Raw genomic sequence first — 11161 nt, 5'->3', positions numbered from 1 at the left:
TCATGGCTGATCTAACTGAGGCCTTAACTCTACTTTGCTCTGCCATAATCCTTGACTCTCTTGTCAATCAAAAATCTGTCTAACTTGGCCTTGAAAATCATTGCCCACTATGGATTTCGAGATTATGATTCTGGTTGTAAGAGCCTCATTGACTACCAACTGAGCTGGCTGGGAATTTCTGGGAAGTGCTAATCTGTCGTACAACACACCCCATAATTTTATTTTCCTCATCAATCTCTCCTCCCACATCTCTCTGCTGAAGTTGTTGAATCCTCTCTGGGGTAGAGCTACGTGGACACATTTCATCCAAGCGGACATGACTAACATGGCAGTCTCTACCATGAATGTCGACTGTGTGTTGCCTGTCATTTTAAGATCAGTTGAACAGAGTGGGGTCATGTGATTTGTTCAACCAATGTGTGGCTAGCATGGGAGAATAAATTCGAGGGCGGGGCTTCCTATGTAGAAATGGCTGTATGAGGCACTGGCTTGGATACAAGCAGCCAAGGAAGCTCTCGTGTCAATAAGGTTTGTTTTGTTTGATGAGGAAGCCTCTCAGAGCCTGTTTCTACAGACAGGTTATAGAAAAACCTTTTACGCAGCAAATGGTTAGTGTCCGGAATGCCCCTGACAGTGTGGTGGGGGCAGATTCGACCGTAACTTTCTAAAGGGTCTTAGATAAGCTCCTGAAGAGAGAAAATATGTGTTAGGGTATGGGGAAAAGACAAGGGAGTGGGACTGGCTGAGCAGTTCTTACAGAGTTGGCACGGATATAATGGGCCGAATGGCCTCCTGTGCTGTAACCATTCTATTCTATTCTATTCTATTCTTTGCCACCTCAGAGGTGTGCACCATAGCCAACCTTGATCTTATCTGCTTCCACATGTGCAAATTTCCAGCAAGGTCTGTTATGGGGACTAGGAACCCTGACTAGTATTTCCCTTTCCTCATCTCATAGGACCAATTCTGATGCCCTAACTCTATCCTGGCTGAGACCAAATCCTTCAACACAGAGACAGTCTGGGACCACTCCGAACCTAAGCCACTCATCAAATGAACTCTCTTGATTTATTTCTGGGGAACTTACACTCCACATGTTTATCGGGAGAGTTTTGAAGCTGTGGAATTCATTTCAATGGGGATGGTTGAGGAAGAATATTAGATTGCATAGGTGGATGAGTGGAAATGGGGTTGAAGGGATATAGGGGAAAAGACTAAGTACATGTGACCAGGACTGTTTGCTTTCATGGAGGGCAAACGCCAATATGGACTGGCTAGTTTGAATGGCGATTCCCCCTTGTTATGTCTGTATGTTTTGTCAATAATTCAAATAAAGGCAGAGTTTCATGTGTAACTTTTCCAAAAAGGACTTCCAATAAAATTTCTGTGACAAATCATGAGATTGTTGCACGTTGATATCAGTGCCACGTGATATTCAAATATCTGCAGTTAGTGCCTGGCAATTGAAGCTGAGCCTCTGTTGATTTTTTTGGCCATTTGATTGATACCTTCCAAGTTGTGACAAAGGTGATTGTGTTTGTGTGCTTACATCTGGCATTGGTTTCCTCTCAGGCTGCGAACAGTACAGAGCGAGGTGCAGCCTGCCTCATGAGGCTGTCCCCAGTCGTGTGGCGCTTTCCTCACTCGAGTTTGAAAGGATGGGCAGGAGGCAATCAAAGCTGTCAACAGGTGGGATCGCCTTCTGAAACACTAGTTGTCTATAACCTGCTCAGCTTCGCCAAAAATAGAATTAAATCCTCTCTTTTTGTTAAAAGTTACTGCAATTATTTTTGTGCACTCTTCTTACCCTGCTTCCCCCACATTTAATCTCCTCCTTTTATTTTTTTTAATTCACTTCCTCACTTGCCCCACATCCAATCAGGTTATTCACTGACAGATCTAGTAGGCCACCTGCTGCATTGATGAGAGATCTCGGGATTCATCTGACTCCAGGAACATGATGGGCATCTGAGGAAACCTGCCCTGTCAATCTTCCTCTCCACCATGTGAGGAAGCACCAAGTTTCTCTTCGACACTTGACCCGAAGGACGTTGTTAAGAATGGGATCTTGCCATGTTGGCAGTTGCTTTTGTGAATCCATCTTGCAATAGCCCATGACACAAGGGGCTACATTCCATGGGCTGAATTTTCCCCCTGTTGGGCGTGAAGTTGAAGGGCGGGCACGCACAGGGGTGTTTCCAATCGGCGCCATTTCATGTGGGCGGGCCAATTAAGGCCTGCCTAGCATGATGTCTGCACAGTGCTGTGTGCTCCCTGTGCAGGTGGTGGGGGGATTCCCAAAATCGAGAGTGCGCTCTTTCACGCACGCGCATGAAAGAGCGACTCATCTCCCCGAGGCTAAGTGCTGCCTCAGGGAGATCGGCTCAAAATGTTAAAAACCTAAAAATAGAATAATAAAATTTCCCTGACATGTCCCCGCAGGGGCTCCTGGCTGACCTGCCGACCTTAACGTTGGACGGGCAGGTCCTTTAATTGCTTAAATGGCCTCAGTTGGCCACTGACAGGTTGGTGGGCACACAGCTGATTTTGCTGTGCGCCACCCGCCTACCGGAAAATTTAAATGGGGCGCGGTGACACCGGGAGTTCCGCCCAATGAATCCGCGTCATCTTACATGTTGGCGAGTGGCCCCGCCCCCTGCTCGCCGACAGGAAAATCCTGCCCACGATGTTACTGCAACCTTGTGATGTCCTCATACTCCATAATATTTTGCCTACAAATAGGAAAATCAAATTGTAATGTTTAATTCTCTGGCTGTTTTAATTAAATTGACTCCTAAATTATGATTTCCATTTGCCTCTTTTATTATTTCTGTCTGGAGCTTAGCAACAATTTGTAACTTGTGTGTCACCTGCGTTCAAGCCGTAAAAGACGTGACTTTTTATATCGATGACTTTCCTTTAGGACATCAAAGGTCAGCACTGGACCGATGACGATTCTGATGGTGACAATGACTCTGATGAATTCTTGTATGGCGTGCAGGTAAGCAATCCTTTGATTTTGCTCATTTAGGGTGCAGACTAGGGTGAGGGTCTGCAAGCACTGGCGAATATCCCTTTTGTGAGTTCACCATCCCAGACATTAAAGAGCCATTGGATTTATGGGTGGGGAAGGGAGGGTGGGGGCATGTTGACAAGTCTTAAAAATCAGCACTTTAAAGAGTAGTGGAAGATGATTTGACAGTAATTTTCAGAAGGGAATTTGATATATCCTAAAGGGAGAAATTTGTAGGAATACAGGGAAAGAGCGAGGCAATGGGATTTTCAACGAGCCAACACAGACAAAATAGGCTGAATAGCTTCCTTATATGCTGTACAATCCCACAATTTATAGGACAGTTGCCTGCCAATTTTATCTTATGCAATGACTTATGTTAAGCACTGTCCTTCATGTAAAGAATGTCCCAAGACATAAACAGGGACAGGGGAAATCAGACATCGGGCCAGAAGGGAGAACGTGAGAAGAAGTGGTTAAGGAGATAGCCTTTGAGGAGGTTATTAAAGGTATAGAGGGAGGTGATGAGTCAGGGTGGCAGGTAGAGGCAGCTCCAGATAGTAGAACCAAGGTTAATGAAGACTGGGGTGGAGGAAGCACTTGAGAAAGGATAGAAGGTTAGAGAAGCTTGAAGACAGGTAATGCTATATTTCCATTAGACAATTGATTCATAGGGCACATTACCAGGAATAGTAACTCATTTGTGAAAATAAAATGTAGGAAGTGAATCAATATTTGACAAGAAAGGAGATTCTTGGCATACATGTAATGGTAGGTCTGTTTGATTTAGATGGAGATGTAGAAACCTTGGGCTTGGTGCCTCTGGTGGTTACACTTGGAATGAGAAAGGACGGGGCTTGATGAGCCTTTCCTTATGTTAGCAACAGACAAATTGCTTCATTACGCTTTTTTGTATTTTGACAGAAAAACAAAAAAGGTGTTGCCACAAATTCTTGTAAAAGAGCATAAAGTTTTGAATTTATTTGGCCAATTATATTTCTCTTGTTTTACCATAGGAAAGGCATCTTATGGTTGCATGGTCTGATCAGGGGCAAGGAGCGCAAAGGGTTTTTACCACCAATATCCTTGATGCTAATCTCAAAAATACTGACAGTGAATTAATCAGAAAAACTTCACAAACCTCTTGCAAAACGTGACAAAAGATTTGTGATGCCAACCTCCAGTAGCTTGCTCTTCCCCAAACTCTCACCTCCCGAGGAATAATTCTGAAGGATGAAAATTGTTTTATAAATTGTCATTAATTGAAAAATCATGCGGAAACCTCTGGAGCATGGCTTGTCAACCACCACTGTTTAGAGAAGTTGTGTGTACTGCTGTAGATATTTCTACACGCATGGCTATCTTGCTATGTAAAACAAAGAGTGTGATTTCCATAGAGCAGAGATGAAGTCAGGTCCGTACAAGTGACAGTTGATTGAACCGTATTGAATTCGGCAATTACAGCTTAGGTTTCATGAGGTCTATCCTGAAATGGAATTATAATGCCAGGTAAAAGGGGCAAATTTCACAAGTGGATTTAAAGTAAATTGGAAGCCGGTGAACAAGCTGGTCAAAGTTCCAGAACCTGTGCTTTATGGTACGTGCTGGGGTCTTTCAGAAGTATTACAGCATGAGGCTGTTTCATATGAAGAAGACCGGGGCCAAAAGTCAAAGACCTTCGTAACTTGGCCATGGCTTAATGGTTTTATGTAGGGTGCACAGTCAGCAGAATCAATCCCAAAAGTCTCCCGTCTTCATTTTGCTGGAGTTATTCTGAACTTGACAGTGCTGGCTAGATTTGTTATAGCTGCGACCAAGTTCAGCTACTATCTCAGCAGATTTATTATTTTTGTACACCAGACTTCACCCTTACTCCTGGATGTTGCCTCAGCCCCGTTTTCCACTCCGCCCCCATTAGCTGTTCAGTTTGGGAACAAATTAATTCCATTCTGATGAGACTAGAATTTATCCATAAGGATGCAGCATAGATCAAAATGCTGCTTAATATACAGACAAATGCAATAATTTTATTTTCAGCTCTTAGTGGAAAGACAATTTGTGAACAAGGGTCATATTTCCCTGGTCACTGTTTGTTATCTTAATGTCTCAGAGTCCAAGCATGCAAAGGAAATCTTGAGAACTCGCTCGTATACCACAGGAAGGCATTTTATGTGATGCATTCAAGAGCAGAAGGATATTTACTACAGCAACGTTACCCTTTGTAATTGAGAAAGCACAGATGAAGTCGATTCTCCACGATACTATCAAATCAATATGAACAAAAAAAGCCTTCCCATCATATACTCTATAAGCTAACTTATGCTACTGGCCTACTTTATATTCCTCAGGAGTGATTCACCCATCAGAGCTCAGCTCAGACAGTCCAGGTTTTACCATTGTAATGATGGCAAAACTGTCAACATTCACTGTGATTATCCTGTAAAGCCTGAGCAACATCTGGCACCCCAACTTGTGCAGTTAAACATGGAAATCCAGAAGTTGGTATCAGTGATTTCCTGCTCCTCTACCAGGTGCGCTGTTGAAGTCCCTGCACATGTCAAACTTTATAAATCACTGAACTGACTAGAACTTCCCCTTTTACACGGTTAAACCTCCTTGACGAAGTTGTGCCAAGTTGATGAGGTATAATTAGGTTTTTGGTGGTCTAACAAGTCATAATGACTGCTGAAAACCTCTATAGCCCTGGAAACCCAATTTTATATTTGTGCAAAGGCAAATTTTTTCCATTCTGATTAATCCATAGATTTTTAATTATTTTTAAAAATTTTGTTTGAGATTTCAGTTTCTAGTAGGCATGTCCCCATCTTTATTTTGGTCTGTGTAAAATTTATATAAAGCACAGGATAATCGGGGCATTTTACTTTCTGGTCTCCTGTCCGTGAGAATTCTTCAATGTGATTGGCCCTGTTTGATGACATCACTGTTACTGGATGCCTGGAGATCCGCTTGACTTGGCGTCAGATGCAAGTCAACATTGGGAAAAGGGAAATCCATAGTGCAGAGATCACTGATCTTCATGGGCAGCTTTCCTGGAGGTCACTTCACTGCTGCCCACAAAATCTGAGCCATTAATCTGCAAAACAAAATTGAATAGAGAAAAGCCAAAGTCTGCTGAGATTCATCACAACTTTTTGTATTGACTTTATTCTGAAAGATGGCCAATCATTTGTTAAATTTTAAAGCTAAAGATATTTGACTTGCATGTAGGAATATAGAATGCGGCAAACAGTGGTGTCCTTTCCCTCTTCTAAACGGACCCTAAATTGGTTAATGTTGAGAGGATTGGAGCTGGCCTTTCTTTGTTGAAAGGCTTTGTTTTGGAATCCAAACTAGGGGACTTATGGACAGATTAAGACATATCATTTGTGGGTCAGTATGGATCTCAGCTAACATGCTCTGGCCAGTTTTGGCAGAAGCACCTATTGACTTTCATGGTGGTCCAATTCCGAAGACTGCTAGCATTGTTAAAAGCAGATCACAATATCAACAATTTGGTCCAAAGTTGGGTTTCACCAACAATAGAGTGTCTCGTTCCAGATCTTTGATCTCCAGTTGAATGTCCCTGAGCATATATAGCTCTATCAATGTGTGAACAAAATTGTTGCTTAATCATTCTTATAAAATTCCCCAGACCCATTGTCCCTTAACTTGCCATTTGATAATATCAGTGAAACCAAGAACGGAGTACAAACTATGTCACCACTGGCTGGCCTGGTAAATGTGGTATTGTTCCATTACTACTGATATATATATTTTACATAAAACTGTCAACTTTCCTCAGATGTACAAGGATAGTAAGCACTGTCATTATAACAAATTGTTTCCTCAATGGAATTTTGTTCAATGCAATTGGGGAAGCATTTCAAGAGTTTCACGGTTACAGTTTTAACAGTTAGCAAAGGTCAAACTGATTGTCTTAGTCAGGGTTATTACATAGAATTAAATATGCCTGTTTGGGTTTCTGTGGCTGGAATTTTCCAGCTGCTCCCCACCCACCACCCCACCCCGCCCCACTCTTTTCCCCCTCCCCCTCCGCGATGTATTTCCCTGTGGTGGGGCCGATGAGCCATTGAAATCTCCATTCACATTGGCAGGACTGGAAGATCCCACCGGTGTGAGGGGCTGAAAAATTCAGGCGTGTGCTGTAAACGCATTCATCCCTATCGGTCCATTTCTGGTATTTATACTCTACACGAGCCCCCCTTCACCCTTTTTCATCTGATCCTATCATTATAACTTTCTATTCCTTTCTACAAGAGAAGGAACCTTCTTTCTGAATGAAAACTGATCACGTTGCTTGTTCGATCTCCCCAAGATCTCTCCCCTCCTGTCGTCATGTTAGGGTCAACATCTCATAACAAGTCAGGGCACAGATGCTGATTGAGAACTGCAATAATAAGTGAGGAAGACATTTGGTAGAATGCTAAATGTTTCTCATTTTAAATCTATTATCTTCATTGCAATGTCTGTTCAGATTTTAAAGACCCCTTTAAACATGGTCATTGAGAATGTTGCCTGAACAACCAGAATAGGTCTCTCTAAAATGGTGCCTGCGGCAATTTAGCACTCCCTCAGTATTGCACTGGAACATGCAGGCCTCCTGCCAGCATAGAAGCAATTAACTTTTTTTTTATTCATTCATGGGATGCCAGTGTCTCTGGTGAGCCCAGCATGTGTTGCCCATTCCCGTTTTGCCCTTGAGAAAGTGGTGGTTTTCTGCAGTCTTCTTGAACCACTGCAGTCCATGTGGTGTAACTGACAGTTAGTGAGAACAATGTTTTTTTTTGTATCAATAGGCTCAAACTCAAAATAAGATATGATTGCTCACAACATTGAGTAAATGCAAGATAAATCTCTCCATACACTAATCTAACAAGATGCTTTGACCCAACGTCAGAAATAGCTGATAGTCCCTTCCTTGCCATCCACTATCTACTAGAGAAACTGTTATGAGTTGGCGAAGGCTTTGCAAGGGACACATGTTGAACCAAACCCCAAATTACCTAAACTTTGCAAACGTCCGATACCTGAAAAGGTTATCAAAATGGTTCACTTTGGCCATTTGCAAATTGCCTCTCACTTCTGGCAATTGCACTGAATGTTTTCTCTGAGCAAGAGCTAGAATGCAAACCACATTACCAACATGGTTGCCAAAATATCAATGAAGATACCCAATAGGGAAAGGACCTTATTTGGAAACGTGGGAAGTTAGAACTCACTTGACCAAAAACAAACTTGATTTGGTCCAAGTGTAGAGTTACGAATTAAGTCACGCATAATGCTTAGATTGTTCGTGGGCTTGATATCAGTTATACTCTGAGTTGACTATTGGGGTTGACTGAATTTAAGGTTCTTTGGGAACTCTGTTGGGACTTTTTTTAAAAGCTTTTTGTCAGTCAGAAATGTTTCATTACCTTCAACATTACTACTTAACTCAGCTCCACAATGCAAAGGCAAAACAACCAGGCTAGAAGTACTTTTCATTGCCCTGATCTTAAAAAGCAGACTCTTTAAGATATGTGATCAATTAAAATCCAAATTGACAGCCTAATAGATGTGATTTTTTTTGTTAAAAGGCATTTGGGCTTGCATGGGTGCATATCACTGCATGAGTTATGCGTGCCTGTGTGTCTTTTTGAGATGCATGTTTATAAGAGCCACTGAACTAAATTGATTTCCTTATGGTCTGGAGACTCTTATACTCTCACTTCCAAAATGAATGGGCTCTTGGGGCACCTCTTTCTGATTTCCAATAGGCCCTCGAACCCTCGGGGCACATTCTGACCAAGCTGAGCTTCAGAAAGGGTGCAGATAAAAAGACACACAGCTTTCACAAAGAACAAGTTAGAAAGACATTATTGTGATGGGAAGTAAAAAAAAAACAAAATGCTGGATACCTTCAGCCCGTCAGGCAGCTTATATGGAAAGGGGAACAGAGTTAGTGGGCTGAATTTGACTGCGGGCTTCAGTACTCCGATGTCCATGTGAAAAGTGGGCCCCAAGCCTGCATTCAGCAGCAACGGGACTGGCTCAGTGATTGACCCATCCAATAAAGGAGAATGTCTGGTCTCCTGATGTTGCTGGTCCAATCAGAGAGCCCACAGCTCTGAAGCCTCGGCAGCCCCACTAGGAGTTGTGGGCACTTCTGTGGCAGGTGGGAGATCTCGGGTGCATCCAGATAAGTAAATTTAATATATAAAAAGAATCATGGGCTGAGGGTTTACAGGGGAGGGGGAGCGGGCGGGTCAGAGAGGGAGACACCTTCAGGGAGGTCAATGGGTCCTTTCCTGTTTTTGGACCACTCTTTGTGCCATGGAGACTCTGGGCTACAGCAGGGAGGCCCATTTAGCTGGTGGACTCCTCACCCAGCAGTGACCTGGACCACTATTGGCAAAATTCCAGCAGCTCTGTAATTAATAAGGTCTTTAAGTATGCAAATTGTACTGCCCATTCCCTTGGAGCAAGAAGCCCATCTGTCATACAGCTTGCCGCTGGGAAACTATGCTGCTATTTCACCGCAACCCCTCCTCCCACCCCATCCCCCACCTCTCCAACCTAAACCCGGTAAAATTCTGCCCAATATTTAGATTGATGACCTTTTATCAGACCTCGCTTGGCACAGATCTGAAGAGAGGTCATTGGCCTGAAAAGTTGACTTTGTCTCTCATCCCACAGTGGATGCCTGACCGCTGAGTCTTCCCAGCATTTTCTGTTTTCGTCTCCAATTTCTCGCATCTGCAGCATTTTACTTTTGTTTTGCTGTTGTAATGGGGTCCAGCATGGATAATGGGATCCAGCATGGATAGGAAAACCAGGAAAAATGGAATTGTTAGAGTAATCAAGTTATCACTGGGAAATGAATAAAGGATAAAATCTGGTTATCTACATTGTATTAAATTAAATCGTATTTGTGGGCGGAAGTAATTGATGGACATATCTGTAAAAGAGAAGAGAGGAGGCTGCATATTAGACCATTTGATTGCATTGGACAGGACCCCAGGTCTTCAACACATTTTGCCATTGAGCAATGGAATTTGAGTTTGTGCCCAGACCTGAGGCTCTGAGAGATCCCCAAGCAGAAATCAGCCTTTTTTCCACACAATGCTGGATGTTATTTTTTTATTTTGGGGAGTGGTGGTAATAGCAGGTGGGTGGGTGGGTGGGGGAGCTTTTAAACCTCTTCCCCCCACCCCCCACCGCCCCCTCCTGAGCATTGTCCATTGTTAACAGAGATTAGCCTTTCAGTCTGGAATGATGTGCAGCCTGGGGTGGGGTGGGGTTGTTGGGGGGGTGGGTGGGTGGTCAAATTATCCTTTCATGTTCTCATTACTTTAGAGTTCGGAAATCTGGCAGGCCAAATGGGCAAGTGTGAATTACTTAAGGAGTAGTTGAATTTTTAAAGATTAAGTCTGGTTCTAATTTAACCCCTTTTGTGCTTATCCTTCGCTGTTTTGGTAACTGTGATGATAGGTGATGGGTATTGCAGTCTACAATTGGGAATAGGAGGGAAGATTCTGGCTTATCTATTACTGGGGAGACAGCGGTGTAGTGGGGTAATGGTATTGGGTTAGTAAACCAGAGGCCCAGGCCAATACTCTGGGGACGTGGGTTCGCATCCCACCATGGCAACTGGTGGAATTTAACTTCAATTAATGAAATCTGGAATTATAAAGCTAATCTCAGTGATGGTGACCATAAAGCTATTGATTCTTATAAAAACCCATCAAGTTCATTAATGCCCTTCAGGGAAGGAAATCTGTCCTTACCTGGTCTAGCCTACATGTGACTTCAGGACCACAGCAATGCAGTTGACTCTTAATTGAAATGGCTTAGAAAGCCACTCAGTTCAAAGGCAATTAGGGATAGGCAACAAATATTGGCCTTGCCAGTGACATTCTCATCTCATGAAGGAATAAAATGTGATAAGTGTGATATGGGACTAAGGCCTAATCTTTGCCAGTGCTGGACCTGTTGTACATTGATGAGAGGGGTGCTGATAGACAACAATAGCAATCCATCTACTCATCTCTAAGTACTCTGAATCAGCGTGGTACTTAGTCCATCATAAAACTCAAGTTCAGAAATGGCACTCCCCAGACAACAGTAGTATCCAAACAGAGAATGGGA

At 43.0% G+C, this 11161-nt stretch overlaps 1 protein-coding gene across 1 annotated transcript in view; it reads left to right on the top strand.

Moving 5' to 3' along the window:
* Positions 1–1651: 1651 nt before the first annotated feature.
* The window catches only part of LOC121272058 (protein mono-ADP-ribosyltransferase PARP6), a 95280-nt gene continuing 85770 nt past the window's right edge, over positions 1652–11161 (top strand). The window contains exons 1-2 of the mRNA XM_041178468.1: positions 1652–1689; positions 2924–3001. The gene's annotated coding sequence lies outside the window, so the exon portion shown is untranslated. The remainder of the gene's footprint in view (positions 1690–2923; positions 3002–11161) is intronic.

The sequence above is a fragment of the Carcharodon carcharias genome, chromosome 32 (genome assembly GCF_017639515.1).
Source record: "Carcharodon carcharias isolate sCarCar2 chromosome 32, sCarCar2.pri, whole genome shotgun sequence".
In the NCBI taxonomy this organism is placed as follows: domain Eukaryota; kingdom Metazoa; phylum Chordata; class Chondrichthyes; order Lamniformes; family Lamnidae; genus Carcharodon; species Carcharodon carcharias.
The sequence above is the reverse complement of the archived record's forward strand: the minus strand, read 5'-3'. Positions and strand labels throughout refer to the sequence as shown.